The sequence below is a fragment of the Pimephales promelas genome, chromosome 17, assembly GCF_988280905.1.
Source record: "Pimephales promelas chromosome 17, fPimPro1.hap1.1, whole genome shotgun sequence".
Taxonomy (NCBI): Eukaryota; Metazoa; Chordata; class Actinopteri; order Cypriniformes; family Leuciscidae; genus Pimephales; species Pimephales promelas.
Genome location: NC_142785.1, coordinates 8,605,946 through 8,621,841, shown reverse-complemented (window position 1 = coordinate 8,621,841; position 15,896 = coordinate 8,605,946). Strand labels below are relative to the sequence as shown.

Below are 15,896 nucleotides of genomic sequence, written 5' to 3'. Positions count from 1 at the left end.
TCGAGATCCTGAAGACCTTGATTAGCTTGCTCAGGTGTGTTTGATCAGGGTTTGAGAAACCCTGCCTTAAATGATGTTTATTTCTGTAAAGCTGCTTTGAAACAATCTACATTGTTGAAAGCGCTATATAAATGAGGATGACTTAACTTGACTATATTTGTGCCTTGCCAAATCAACTCCAAATCAGCTGAAAGACTGGGGATGGGGTCTCCACTCCCCATGGAGCATAGCCTCTCATAAGAGTGAGTCAGTTGCGTAATTAAGGCCCCGTCCACACTACTACGTTTTCGTTTAAAAACGGAGACCTTTTGCTACGTTTGCACCTCCCGTCCACACTAAAACGGGAAAAACGAAGACCTAAAACGGAGAAGTTTAGAAACGCTGCAGCTGCGTTTTGCGTTTTGAATCTCCGGAGGGCGTTTTAGTGTGGACGAGACAAAACGGAGGAGTTTACAAACGATGACGCAGAAGCTCACGCTCGGCTCTATGATTGGGTGTTATCAGTCATGACGTGTCCTTCCCTGATTCGCCAAACACTGTTTACACCGGCGCGCGCATGCCCAGTGTTGGTGAATGGTCACGTGATCTGCGTTTTCAGTCGTTTTAATGTGGACGGAGATCAATTCTAATACGCAGACAAAACGCTGGTGTGGGCGGAGATCGTATTCGTTTTAATTCTCCGTTTTTAAACGAAAACGCAGTAGTGTGGACGGGGCCTAAGGTCGCTTAGGACATGAGTGGCTCACAGTGATTTAATTTGCTGCTGACTCCAAAGGAGGAGACGGTGGGTGAGTTGGGACATGCGACAAGAGCAGATACCACCATGGAGATTAACATATGCCACCATCGCCACATTGTCCATTCGGAACAACACACGCTTGCCATGGATCAATAGCCGAAACCTTCTCAAGGCTAGCAGCATAGCCAACATCTCAAGGCAGTTGTCCTGTCCAGGTTCCTAAGGCTGCATGCCCATTGCATTCAGCACACCTGCCTGTCTTGAAAGAGTCTATTGTGACGACGACACGTCTGGACACTTATTATAAGTGAACTCTCACCCGTAGAAATGCTAGGTTTGTCCAAGGACTTAAAGTACGGCGACATATCGACGTGATGCTCACTGGATGTGTGCATCTCGTGATTGAAGCATGAAGCCAATGCTGAAGTGGTTTCATATGCATCAACCTAAGTGGCGTCACTGTGACTGAGGATGTCATATGCCACAGGAACCTCTGAAAATATTTCAGTGGTACCGCTGTCTTGCACTTGAACTTGCACTTTAAGCAGTTCAGTACTGATCAAGCATAGTCTTGTTAGAGATGTGCCCATTTCACGGAATCCAGTTCCTGCATCAATCCCGGCTCAGAACTACCCTCATGTAAATCTTTTAATGCCTTGACCAGCAGGATGGTGGCCTGCCAAGGAGTACTGCTTGGCTCTGCCGTTAGAGACAGAGTTAACTTGCATGCCATAGAAGGAAGTCTGGGACGATTCTGCCAGGATGACTGTTAATCCTCACCTGGAGCCCTGAATAATAAATTAGGCTCACCATAGGACAAACCGCCTAATCTAATCCATGAACTCAACTAGGAGAGATGGGAATGCGGAGGAATAGAAAGTCCATGGGGACACACCCAGCAGAAATGCATCCATTGGTACCCTCGTGTCACGAAGTGATTTTGTGTGTTTTTGTTATTAGTTATTGCCCGTCTATTATTTATCCCAGGTGTTTCTCATTTCTCACGCCCCCTTGTTATCTTGTCTAGCTCGTTTGTCCTTGATTATTTAAGCCCTGTGTTTCTGCCCTGTCTTTGTTGGTTGTTGAATTTATGTGTTACGTTGGTGCTTTCACGTCTCTCGAGTCTTGTTTCTAGTGTCTTGTTTTAAGTTTGTTTAATAAAGCTACACTGCGTTTGGACCCAGCCTCAGCTCTGTTTCTCCGCACAGCGTCACAGAACAACCAACCTCAATATGGGTCCAGCAGTCGTCAGCAACCGGGCTATGACAGAATACCTGTCGTCAGTCTTGCAAGAGGGCCGGTCTGTCCAAAGGTACGCGAAGGAGTTCCTGTCCATTTGCAGTGTGGGAGCGCTAGATGATATCCAGCTCATGGGCCTGTTTCGGAACGGGCTGGATTATGAGATCGCTCGATGGATGCCGGGGGACCTTGCCAACTGGACTCTTGACGGGTATGTCGCTCGGGCTTGTTCCTTGCAGGACCTCTTCACTACTGCGCGCTTATTCTACTCGACACCTGCCGAGTGTACTTTACCCGCGAAGCCCTCGTCGTCTTCACCGCTGGTTCACGTCAGTCACGACGAGCCCGCGCTTCACGTGCGCATTGACGAGCCCGCGACTCACGTCAGCCCAGCCGAGCCCGCGCTTCACGTCAGCCCAGCCGAACTCGCGATTCACGTGAGCCCCGCGAGGGAATCTCCGGTTCAAGTGGATGAATCTCCTGTTCAAGTGGATGAATCTCCTGTTCAAGTGGATGAATCTCCTGTTCAAGTGGATGAATCTCCTGTTCAAGTGGATGAATCTCCAGTTCAAGTGGATGAATCTCCAGTTCAAGTGGATGAGTCTCCGGTTCAAGTGAGTGAATCTTCAGTTCAAGTGAGTGATCCTGTTCAAGTGGATGAATCTCCGGTTCAAGTGGATGAATCTCCAGTTCAAGTGAGGGCTGAGTCTTCAGTTCAAGTGAGTGCCGAATCTTCAGTTCAAGTGAGCGAGTCTCCTGTTCAAGTGAGTGAATCTTCAGTTCAAGTGAGTGATCCTGTTCAAGTGGATGAATCTCCTCTTCAAGTGGCTGAATCTCCTATTCAAGTGAGCGCTGAATCTCCTCTTCAAGTGAGCGCTGAATCTCCTCTTCAAGTGAGCGCTGAATCTCCTCTTCAAGTGAGCGCTGAATCTCCTCTTCAGGTGAGCGCTGAATCTCCTCTTCAAGTGAGCGCTGAATCTCCTCTTCAAGTGAGCGCTGAATCTCCTCTTCAAGTGAGCGCTGAATCTCCTCTTCAAGTGAGCGCTGCATCTCCTCTTCAAGTGAGCGCTGCATCTCATCTTCAAGTGAGCGCTGCATCTCCTCTTCAAGTGAGCGCTGCATCTCCTCTTCAAGTGAGCGCTGCATCTCCTCTTCAAGTGAGCGCTGCATCTCCAGTTCAAGTGAGTGAGTTGTCCAGCCCAGCGAGTGTGTCTAGCCCTGTGACGCGCCGCCGCAGGAGGAGGAGAAGGAGGACTCGTTTGGTTCGCCAGGCCCCGGTGAGCGTGCCCAGACTCCTCGCCCTGCCGGCCCCGCCTCTGCGCCTCGCCCTGCCGGCCCCGCATCTGCGCCTCGCTCTGCCGGCCCCGCCTCTGCGCCTCGCCCTGCCTGCACCCTTCAAGCTCCGGGAGGCCTTTCCTGTATCCGTTCACCACCCAGAGGCTCCTCCCGTGAATTTCCCCAAGTATGTTTTGGGGGGGGGGCAGTAGGTACTCTGTGGGGGCCATGGAGGCGAGGCTGTCATGGACCTTGCCTGTGTCTGCTCCGCCCTCGTCTCTGTTTGAGTCTGCTCTGCCTCGTCCTGCTCCGCCTTGGCCTCTGCCTCGTCCTGCTCCGCCCTGGCCTCTGCCACGTCCTGCTCCGCCCTGGCCTCTGCCACGTCCTGCTCCGCCCTGGCCTCTGCCTCGTCCTGCTCCGCCCTGGCCTCCGCCTCGTCCTGCTCCGCCTTGGTCTCCGGCCCAGTCTGGTAGGCCCATGCTCTGCGGCCCAGGCCCGCCTTGGCTACCTCCTGGTCCTGTTCCCCTGCACGGGCCTGGCCCTCCGTCCCTCCCCCAAGACTGTCTCCGCTTCACCGCCCTCCTGAACTTTTTGATGTTTGTATGGGCGTCGGGAGCCGCCCATAGGGGGGAGGCTATGTCACGAAGTGATTTTGTGTGTTTTTGTTATTAGTTATTGCCCGTCTATTATTTATCCCAGGTGTTTCTCATTTCTCACGCCCCCTTGTTATCTTGTCTAGCTCGTTTGTCCTTGATTATTTAAGCCCTGTGTTTCTGCCCTGTCTTTGTTGGTTGTTGAATTTATGTGTTACGTTGGTGCTTTCACGTCTCTCGAGTCTTGTTTCTAGTGTCTTGTTTTAAGTTTGTTTAATAAAGCTACACTGCGTTTGGACCCAGCCTCAGCTCTGTTTCTCTGCACAGCGTCACACCTCGCACCTGGAGGTGGAAGGACCAGGACGCAGTGAGAGCATGAACCGTCCGCATAAGCTGCTCCAGCATGGGCATGCAGCAGCGATAGGGCTGTTTTAATGGTGACAATTGTCAACCACATCCAGAAATACACATGCGATAAAGCATTTTTAAAAATACATTTTTGTCCGCATTTACTCTTTTAGAGAAAATTTCTGTTTTATAGAAAAATTCTCTTGCTAGATCTAGATTGCTATGTTCTTTTTTTTTGGAAATGTCTCTTTTTAGTTGCTAGTTGAAGCACCCAGGTTAACTTTTTTGCACTAAACTTTGTGTGTGGAAGAGAGAATAGATTAAATGTGCCATGCAGAAATACAACAAAGCTTTTAGGCAGAGGTGAGTGGAGAGAGAATCACAGATCCATCTTCTCAGCTCCGAAAAATAAATCTGAATGAGTGGAGCACACCAGCCTCCTTTTATACCTGTATAGCCAGTATATACAGTGGCTGGCAAGCAAATTCCCCTCACCAATTCTCATTGGCCTTTTCTTAAGTATCAGAGGTGTTTGGGGCTCGTTTGGAGGTGTTAGTCTCAACGTCAATGTCAAAGTGGCTGACAGATAGGAAACAGTTATTTTAAACTGTAATTACATTACACAATATTACTGTTTTTACTACTATGTTTAATCAAATACAAGAGGCCTTGAAGAGCATAATATATATATATATATATATATATATATATATATATATATATGAAGAGTTCAGATGCAAAAGCCTCTAAGTGCCATTTGAAATTTTCTTCTAGAATGATCATTTTTATCACACTTGTATATTTAAGTTCAGTAATGTAATGAATCTTGGCCAGGCGACGTTTTGAAACACATACACGCACACACAAACCTTTCACTTCCCCCACACATCGGAATGTGTGGAATGTTTTTGAACAAAGAGAAGGACTTTTGGTGTTTAAAAACATTCAACAAAATGTTTTCAATGGTTTTTATGTATATGTGTCTTCCCCATGTCACAGTGAAATAACTTTGTTTGGTCACAGTTTAAATAGGAATTAAAAATACCTTCGCCATGCATTCGAAACATAAGTGTATATTCCTTTGATATAACATAATGTTCCTTGATATCTCTAGAATGCTTATTGAATGAAACACTCGAATATGCATAGAGATGTAAAGTAAAGTGTATTTTTAATTCGTTGTACTGCCAATGAAGATCAAATTGCTATTGCAAAACCCTCATTTAACACACCCCCTTCCACGAGAAGCGCGCGCTGAGGAACAAAAGAAAGCTTCCCGCGTGCAACATCCACTCTCCGATTGGCTCAAGCCAACAGGAAGGGGATGGATTTCTCCAAGGTGATAAATGTGAGAACGCAGGTCCGCCCTCTCTCTTCTGAACTTTCCAGCGCTCAACATGTAAACCTCACGGGACTCTGATCCAACGATGGATCTTTCCTTTTGTTCGTCTAAAAGTTTCATCTTTTCCTCAAGTGGACTACCAAGTTTGTCTGCCAGGAAAGGAAGTGGACTTTGCCGAACTATCTCCTCGGGTAACGTCACCTCAAAAACTCTCAGCCTTTCAAACACTGGCGCTAAATGCCGACGCACGCCACGTGACTCCCCACGGAACAAAGCAGCCATGAACGAGCCGGGACGGGCCGCGCAAACATGCCGCGGCCGCGCTTCACGTGACGCACGCGCGCTGGACCGGCGCACCTCTAGCCGACACGTGGCCCGAACGGGTCGAGCAACGAGCCCACGACTCACACAGACCACATGTGCCTTGCAAGTATACCTTCTTTTAGAGCTTCTAAGAAGCATTAAGAAGATGTTTTTGGGGTGTCCAGAAAGGTTAACTGACTGTTTTGATGAACGTAACTCTCTCTCTCTCTCACAACTCACTCTCTCTCTCACTCTCTCTCTCAAACTCACTTAACTTGCGCGTATCCATTGTCTAAACGCTCTGCGTCGTCTTAGTTTGTGTTTTAATGTTTGTAAATACATGTATCATTGTAACGTAGTGAATGCTTAAGTAGTAACTTTATTAAATGCAAAATATGCTTACCTTGACTGATTGTCTTGCTCATGATACGGGTCAATGAAATGTCAATTTAAAGCTACACGCTTTACAGAACTATAAATACCTAAGAGGGTATTTGGTTATATAGCAGGGAAGGCAGATTCTAGTGGCCACAGAATTTGTTTTCACAAGCTATATAACTTAATTGAGCTAATTGATTTTACCTGTCTTGTAAAACGTGGTCCTTGCAATCAATAACAATTAATTTGTGGTGGATTGCGGGGATGCACATGTATGCATATGGGTAAAATTAATAAATTAACATGTAAGACCGGTCTGATCCAAATCTGTATGAATAATTATTAATTATCAATTATTAATTATGATATGCAAATCCCCCCCTGATCAGAACCGACCCAGAGTCTTTACATTATGGTGGAGGATGCGGGCATTTCAAACTTGTTTATGAGCAATCAATTTCAAGCTAATGTGTATATTGTTATTTAATATTGTTTATGTAATATTTAATATTACACGCGCATCGGAGTGAACGCTTTGCGAACTCACGATATGACTGATCTGGGCACGAAAGCCGCCTCAGTCAAGCACATTTAACAAGCTGCTAAATGTTCAAACATTTTAGTCACTGTTAATTGTTAAAAATAAACTGCAGTTTCCATAGTATTAAACTTGTTCTGGCACAGATGGAAGAGAAACCTCTGCGCATAAACAACATTTTTAATAATTATAACTCCTCTGAATGAACGATAATCTTCTGAAAGAGTCGAAGACAAGATCGGTAAAACGATGCTCTTTTACTGTTCTTAAAAGGCCTTATATTATAATCGTTAGAGTAACGATAAGCTCCTGGTTGAAAAAAACATTGACTTAGCTACTCAATGTATAAAACCGCCAAGCATATTATCATAAGTGCTATTTGATATATGCCTGTTGGAGCAGGAAACAGACGAGTAATTCCTGTTTTCCTTTGCACAATGCAGCGAAGAAAACCTGCGAACGTGTTTTAAACAAATATAGCACCAAAAAAATCCAAAACTGAAAACATTCCAAGCATTAATACTAGTTGTGATAAATGTTATTTGGAGTTTTGAAACAGACGAGTAATTCCTGTTTTCTTTTGCACAACGCAGCGAAAAGAAAAAATCCTGCCAAACGTGCTTGTAAAATATAGTACCGGAAAGAAATCCGTCGAGATTTAAAATTCCGTAATATTTGTGATTATACAGCAGGGAGGGTGGTAACGCTCCACTCCCTCTGAGAAAATCACAGGGGCAGCAGGTGGTTGTAATACTACTGCCAGACACTAGGGTGCGCCCTTGAGTGCTTTGCAGTATTAAATTTCCACCGGTGTCCTGACTTTACCCCGTGTGAGCGCAGTGGCGCCATCGTGTGGACCGCTACAACAGCTAGGTCATCTTTTCCTCAAAATTCTCTGTTAGAAAATTCCTATTTTCTTACTGAAATTTTGAACTAGTTTCTCTAACTTTCAATGCATGTGCAATTTACAGCCTCGTTGTAATAACATGATTTTCTTTACCTTGACTGTGTGCACTTGTTTTGAATTTGGTTCAAACCACGTTTGAATTTAAAATTCAGAATTAAGTCTTAGCAGCTTCTGATGACCACTTAGAGGAAAGCGCCCCCTTGTGGCAGCCCCTTTTGCTAAGTCATCAGCTAACATCACTCTGTTTTTGCATGGCTCTCTCTGTTGGTTGTATTCTGGTTATCACTGATCCCTCACCGTAATCGTGATTATCATCAAATATGACACCAACTTTTAATTTCCTACACTTATTCAAATTTGGTTTGAAACAGACAAATTTCGAAGTTAATTTGAATTAATTCTCTCATTTCCCATTGGGAATTGTTTATGGCTTTATTTCTATATTTCCTCCTCAAATTATTTTTAATAATTTTGATCTGGTCTCGGTACAACTGTATCCTTACTAATCTAATGGTTACTTAACCCCTATGCATTTGCTCAATTTGAATTGTGTTTAAATCAGTTTGAATGCAATTTAAATCAAGCTCTCTGTCAGCCCGGTGAAACACTAGCAGGAAGTGGCCCAAAACCCTTAGTGGCCAAAACCCGCCACTACAGCTCGCTTCCTCCTGTGTTCTTCATTGCGGCACTCTATCCCTTTCCTGAATGGAGGCTAGGTTATTCTGATAAGTAACATTGTCATAATTTCCTTTTTTGTTTATACCATAATTTTAGTAAAGCTGTTGCCTTTGATTTTTCTACAAAAAACACTCAATTTGATTTAGATAAAGGAGCTTTAATTCACATTGAAGTACACTTGTTCTTCATTCTGTTTTGTGTTTGCAAGTAGAAATCTCTCTCGTGCTGTGATGATTTGACAGTCATCTCTGCCTGGGGTCCAGCGGGCTGGTTCGTCTAATCTGCGTCACCATCACTGACTGAGCGTGAGTCTCGGACTTTTCTGTATCTTCTGTTGGTGCGGCCCGCAACACGATATCACCAATCTGGCACCGCCGGTTGTGTTCGAGGTCAAGTTGCTTGAGAGGGCGTACCTCGGTACAGATGCACCGAAAGGCCCGGGACACTGCTGTCATGTGTGGGGCGACAGAAGGACCAACCACGATGCTGACTCCGGCCAGAATGACCTCATTTCACCCCAGGCAAACTAGAAAAGGTATTAAAACCCATTCACTTACTATTTGCCACAGAACCTAGAGATTCCCCTGGTAATTTGAAGTGGTTGGCTTCCTCCTCTCCGAGCCACAAACCGGCTCCAAACAGGCTTAGGCCTTCTCTTCTTCCCCTTTCTAACACTGCTGGTGTACTACTACTAATGCCATTTCAGTACAGACCTCCCCATCTCTGATGGTTGCATGTTACTTCAAACTTTGCTAGATTGCCATTGCTTTGTTCTGTTGTGCTCTGTTCCTTTCAGTTCACCTAGAGACAGAACCTCTCTGACACACCAAGGAAAGCTGAAGAATAGTTTGACAACCAAGTCGTTAGCACCAACAGGTGACCCCTAAGCTAGCGCCCTGTCAAAAACCTTCATTCAGACCCATGATGACCTACCCAAATTGTCCCACCAAACGGTTTAACTGTCTGCATCAGTTAACCAAAATTCTCATACACGGCTTAGCCTGTATTATAGCTCGTTAAAAGTAGTCGAACTGGCATTGGTCTGTCTGTGTGTGTTGTGTTCCTCTCGTCCACAGTGAAGGCAGTATGTTCCAGTCCTACAGTCCCACAACCCGCTGGGACGACCTGGGACAACCTGGAGACATGGCTGAGATTCATGACATCTCCATCCCTGCCCAAAGCCACCAGCGACTCAGAGCCCCGAGCCAAGAGCAGCTGACAAAGACTGGGCCAGACACGTCACAACCTCGCTCACCAGCTCAACGCACACGCACGCCTCCGCGAAAGGAGCCGCATCGCCCTGGAGCACAAGGTTGTAACGCCGAGGATGACAACTACCCCGAGCTACCGAAGGAAGTGGAAAGACTTCAAACTGCCCTGTCTAATTTTCTACATAGACTGAAGAAAAATAGTCAGAGAAAAGAACTAAAAAGAATTCAACGAGAAACTCCGACAAAGTGAAGTCTCTTGCAAAGAGCAGAGACTGAACTGAAAGAGACTCAAAAGCCACGGCCTGCGCAAGAGGCCCGTGCGACCACCCACAAGCTCGTTCAGCAGAGACAAGATCTCGAACACGAACTTGACCCACAGAGTTGCAACACTCTGATAGACTGCAGCATGACTGGAAAGGGAAGGACACACACCACAAGCTTACCCTGACCAGTCTGCACATTTCAGCCAATGCACAAGAGCTGAAAAAGGGGGGTGGAAAAGCCCGCCTTCCACAACATCTCTGACAATCTACAAGACGGTGACCTTTCACCTGCTGTCTCCAACCGGTGAACACGACACCGACACCCAGCAAGACAGACCCCGGAGGGCCTGTACCATCACCACCGGCTCCGAACGAGTTTTCTGTGGAACTTATAACGAACATGTAACTGAGGAGGACGCCAGTTTCAAGAAACTTTCCCTCCAAAAAACCCGTCAGTCACCATAGTTCTCTCGGCCCCACACCATGCCCACTCAACGAGGCGTGAAGGCCCCCAGTAAAAATTCCTCAAAACCCAAATTATTCTGAACTGCAGAACCAGAAGACACACAGCACGAACACCATGCAAGACTCTGCGTTTGTAGAATTAGAATTTTACTAAGTTAAAGGAATCTGAGATAGGCATGTAAGCCTCAACGGCCGACGGACTATGCACGACTCTTTTGAAACAGACAGTTTCTAGATGTTGTTTAAATCAGCACCGTTAATCATTAGGTTTCGTGACAGTGAAGAATTACAGAAAACACCAACTCCGAACAGGGCATACAGTACGTTACCCTGACGACAGAGTGTAGTAAAATCACCCGAGTTTTAACTATTGTTAACCTACAGGCGTGCACTCGATCATCGCGACCCAACTAAAACGCAACGTGCAACACGCATCTTGATCGCTGGCTTATCTAAATGCAGATAAAACAAATAGCTGGAATTGACATCTCTACTTTGAAAAAAAAAAACAGCCTTAGAGTCCCAACTGATATCAAGAACGTCAGCATTAAAGCGTAAGTCTGTGTAACAAAGGTATCACCTCAGCAGCTTGTAATCTGTACCGATATCTATTCTGCTTTGGTTAAAAAGAAATCCAAATCGCGGTATGACTAAACCTGTTCCTGACGAAGGAAGCCCAGGACAGAGTTATATGTAGGTAGACCTGGGAGACGCTCCCCCTTTCTACGAAGTAAAGGCCTTAATGTTATTGTTAGATTGATGTAATTCACCTAAATTTTAGCTGCATCGACAAGCAGAAAGCCACCAAACGATCAAAACAAGTTACTCGCGGAAGAGCTAACACTCATGCATGAGAGAGACGTACCTATATATGCTTAGACGAGCTTTGACTCAGCAGCAAACCTATTTCCTTACTCTGTAAACAAATAGAACAAGACAAGCTTTGACTTGCAGCAAATCTATTTCCTTACTTTGTAAACAAATAGAAGACGTGTAAAGTAAAGAACAGAGTTCCATGAGAAAATCAGCAAATGCCAAAACACATTTGCGTTTTACTGAATGCAACCAAAGTTCTTGAAAATCATAAAGTATAGGCGCCTCCTTTTAACCCATTAAAACGTGCATGATTCATGTAAAATATACAGACATTCTTCAGATACTGTTGAATTGCTCTGACACGCTCTGGTTCCCATGACAACAACTTGTCACAGGAAGTGTTACCTTGTAATGTCACTTTTGTAAACAAACCAGCCTGGGTGGCTAAGCTAACCTAGCCTAGCGACACGCTCTGGTTCCCATGACAACAACTTGTCACAGGAAGTGTTACCTTGTAATGTCATTTTTGTAAGCAAACCAGCCTGGGTGGCTAGCCTAGCATCAAGCTAACTTAGGCTAAGCTAAACTAACCCAGCACTAAGCTAACTCCGGCTAAGCTAACCTAGCTTAGCATCAAGCTAACTTAGGCTAAGCTAACCTTACCTAGCTCCCATCCAACATAAGCTAAGCTGAATAACCTCCACAGTTAAGAGTTAGCATCATTTACGTGAACCCTTACTCACCGCTCGTGTTCCACAGTGCAAAGTATTCTAGAATACTTTCTCAACACCAGTTAGGGTTTTAAATTACTCACTTTCCATGTTTACCATTCTTATTAGCTAAAGTTTACCTTCACAGGGTTAGGAATACTCCTTGCTAACCGTTAAGGGCGAACTTCGCAGATGCCTTGTTAATTAAACTTAAGTTTAACTACATGAAAACTGCGTGACTAACTACAGAATAACGCGTGTAACCGTAGGAATTTTCATCGGCATGTTGACTAAAGCTTTGGAGGGACACACAATGTGGTTTTGAACACCCAACCGCTACAACCCACTATAGTGTTGATCAAAGAAAATCCAAAGTTTAGTCACTAATGCCACTGAACACTCTTGACCTCAGATCATTCCCGTGTTTTGATCACTTTATTTCCTTTTGCTTTAATTTTAATTTTATTTTGCCTCATTGATTATTTCATTCCTTCGACCTTGATGATAATAGCAAGCAGCTATTCCCTTAGGTCATCTATATGATTTAATTTCATTTCCTCTCTTGTCCGAGTGTGGTTCTATTCCTCATAGGGCCCAGAAAGGAAACAGAGACCCTCTTATTTGTTATTTTGGCTTAGTTTCAACCAATGCACTCGTTTGTGACCCTGCAACGCAAGTAATTTCAACAATTTACTAGGGCACTACTAGAGTCCTGAGGGTCGATAATAAGCAGAATTTAAATAAGAAAGCGGTCCTTTTCCTATTATTGTTCACTTCGTCAAGCCATAGTGGACCACCAGCTAAGTCCAGAGAAATAATTTAGTCATAAGGACCACCTTATGTTATTTATTTTATCTCGGATATGTCCTTTCCAGGAAATACGCTCGGAACCACACAAGACTTAGCCCTAACATGCACAGCTAAGATAAGGACACAAGAGACACTTAGCTTTATGCTAAACACTTAACTAACTTATTAAGCAGTAGTTCTGAACTTTTAGGGCCATGCATTAGTCACTCACAACAAGTGTGCCAGAATGCCACAGAGCCCCTGCTTAAACCGACCTCAACCTGCCAAGGAACCACTGCCCCAAACCACGGCATGGCTTCAAAAAGGATGCAACAAAGCTAACCAGAAAGGTCCCAAGATTCACTCAGGACCCTGCATCTACCCACGACATGCAGACAAGACTTTCACTTGCAAACTGTCTAACCAACATGACTGCATGAAACAGATTCTGCTTGATATGGATTACGTCCAGTCGCGAAGTGCACAGCTTCCTAGATCGTCAAACAGAGACTGTCAAAATGGACTACCAGCTGTTGCAATAAGCTTTGATCGCTTAACTCCCTGATCCAGAATCAGACCAAGGGTTATCACCACCGTGGACATCAAGTAAGACCGACTTGAAACTCCACCGACTTCGGCAAGCCTACTTCGAGAAGCAAACCATCAGGTATGAAAAGGATACCAGTTTCAGAACTTTGTTCCCTTAAAACCTGCATCCCACAGTGAGTTAGTCGATAAGCACCCTGGCCTGTGCTTGTAGCCTGTCTACCTCAGCTACGAGACTGGGCCCGCAAAGCTCACATTAAGCAAAGACTTTGTCCGAAAAGACTGTGTAAAAACCCTCAGACTAACCTGTCTCTGGGCACGACTCAGAGCTGCCCCTAGAAGGCACCCCATACATCACAAACACCTTCACTGAGAGTTAAACCGTTCCAGGCCAGCAGAGGGCAACACAACAGTCATGGTGCTCATCTAACGCCCCAGAGCAAGAGCTCTGAAACATTTCTGGAAGCCAGCCGGCGACCCAGAATGGACCGCCCAGCACCAAGAGACTCAAGCCCAACCAGCCCAGAGCGGTACCCTCTCAACACGCCACTGGTAAGCACAAGTCTGAGCACACATCAGATAACAACAGTGCAACCACGTCACAGACGGCAGAAATCCTGAAGGTGCTGAAAGCGTTTCTGCACGAGGCATCACAAGGAGACAAGTCAGACATCCTATGTCTCAGCGCAAGACCCAAGCCAGACACCCAGAACACTGCTTGTCAGCATCAGACCACAGAGCTCACGGTCGCATCACAAAGCGACAACACCAAGCAGCCGCTACAACTGACAGCTGCACAACCTGAGCATGACAGTCCGGTGTCCCACAAAACACCGGCCCTAACCGCTCATCGATCACAACACCAGCCCAGATGCCTAAACTTCTGGGAACCCTAAACAAAAGGGGGTGGCCCAAAAGACTCTACATAACCACCACCAGAGACAATCATTTGAGCCTTGAAGGCCTGTCAGACACTAGCTCAAACATCACGCTAATGTCAGCCCAACTCTTCGAAAGACTCACTGCTAAAGCTAAGAGTCAAGAACGCACTCTCAAAGCCCAAACATGTGAGCTGAATGAAAACCCTACAGCCAAAACAACTTCTGGCTCAAAACAGGTAGCTCCCATTCATCCATTAGGTCCTATGAGCCTGATTCACCCAGGGTAACGATCAAGAACGATCACGTACCCACTTCTGATTGCCCAAGATCTGTTAGATCGCTTTGAGCCTTTAATAGACTTTAATCAACTGAATGCCTGAGCTCAAGTTCAAGAACCCCTCCCCCTCCAGTCATACAGGTCAAGAGAACCTAACTGGCAGGTCACAGAGGTCACAAGAACTCCCGCAGCCAGCCATGAAGGCACAGCCTCAGCACCAAATGGAGAGGTGAACTTGCTACTCTGCACCTTTCAGCTCACTAAAGACTTTGACTAACCAAATGAACTCTGAAACTACCACCTCTTTACCCCTCCAACCTCCCAAGCCTGCCGTCGGACACATCAGGCAGCACACCAAGAACATGCTGCTCAACGGCCCTACAACTCAGTTTCATGCACCTCGTGACATCACTTCGCCACGGCTTGTGCTGCCACGGTGCAGAAAGGGGGATATGCCAGTGTATGCCCAGTCACGCACCATGTGGGCTGCACACCGCAGCACCAGGACATCTCGGCATCCTCAAAGGCATCAGACTGTCCCAGCCGACAGCCGCTGAATTCTTTCCTCCCTTTCTCTCTCTCTCCCCTGTCTCTGTTACAGGATGCTGCTGTGGTCGTCTTCCTGTGCCTCCAGCCAACCAGAGGACAGCTACTGTCGACCGCCTCACCGCCGGGGCCGACATCAGACAGCATATGGTCGACTGCCACGCAAGCAGAGCTAAATGGACTCCCACGCCGCTGCTGTCAGTACGCAGTCAAACACCGGCCTGTCCAGCAACCAAACGAACTGAAATTCCACAGCCAAAAGGTAACTCACAACACAGAGTGCCTCCTCACAGACCATCAAGAAATTGAAAGGAACTGTGATAAATCCGAAACGCACACAGCATTCTACTGAACCAGACAAGTGAGCTCCAGCGAGACAACTGTTCACTGTCTGCCAGAATGACTTTGCTAAAATTCGCCAAGCAGCCTTGGCTCCAAGACCCGAGCTACCCTGCTGCAACCGAGCCTGAGTCAAGTCCCAGCCAGGACGAAACCCACGATTTCACCCTGATTCCAGAACTGGAATTATGAACGATGATAGGAGGGGTCCAGCCAAACTGGACTTGTTCCCAGTGACCGCTGTGTCTCAACTGCACACCTGTTGCACTGCACAACTGCCTCACCGGTAGTCCAATCCTGGACTGCAGCTGATTCTGCACTGGGTACCTCTACGGTAATCAACCACACCCTGACACTTGACATTCACGCTGCACAAGAGGCAAGGAAATGCAAACCTCCACAGCCACCACGGGACCCTCGGGAAGAGGGTACCACGCTGGAGACTGCGTCAAACCTCAGCAAGCTGAGTCCCCACCTCAGCCTAGCCGCCGCCTGCCACCTGACCCTCATGATTCACCTGCCATCCGTCCATTGCGATGGTGTCGTTCGATGAAGTCACACAAGGACTTCACCTAACGAAAAGGGGGAGATGTAATGAATCTTGGCCAGGCGACGTTTTGAAACACATACACGCACACACAAACCTTTCACTTCCCCCACACATCGGAATGTGTGGATTGTTTTTGAACAAAGAGAAGGACTTTTGGTGTTTA

The 15,896-nt window shown here is 46.2% G+C and overlaps 1 protein-coding gene across 1 annotated transcript in view; it reads right to left on the bottom strand.

Moving 5' to 3' along the window:
* pcgf5b (polycomb group ring finger 5b) overlaps positions 1–15,896 on the bottom strand; it is a 40,761-nt gene that overhangs the window by 9,799 nt on the left and 15,066 nt on the right. The gene's annotated exons all lie outside the window — the stretch shown is intronic.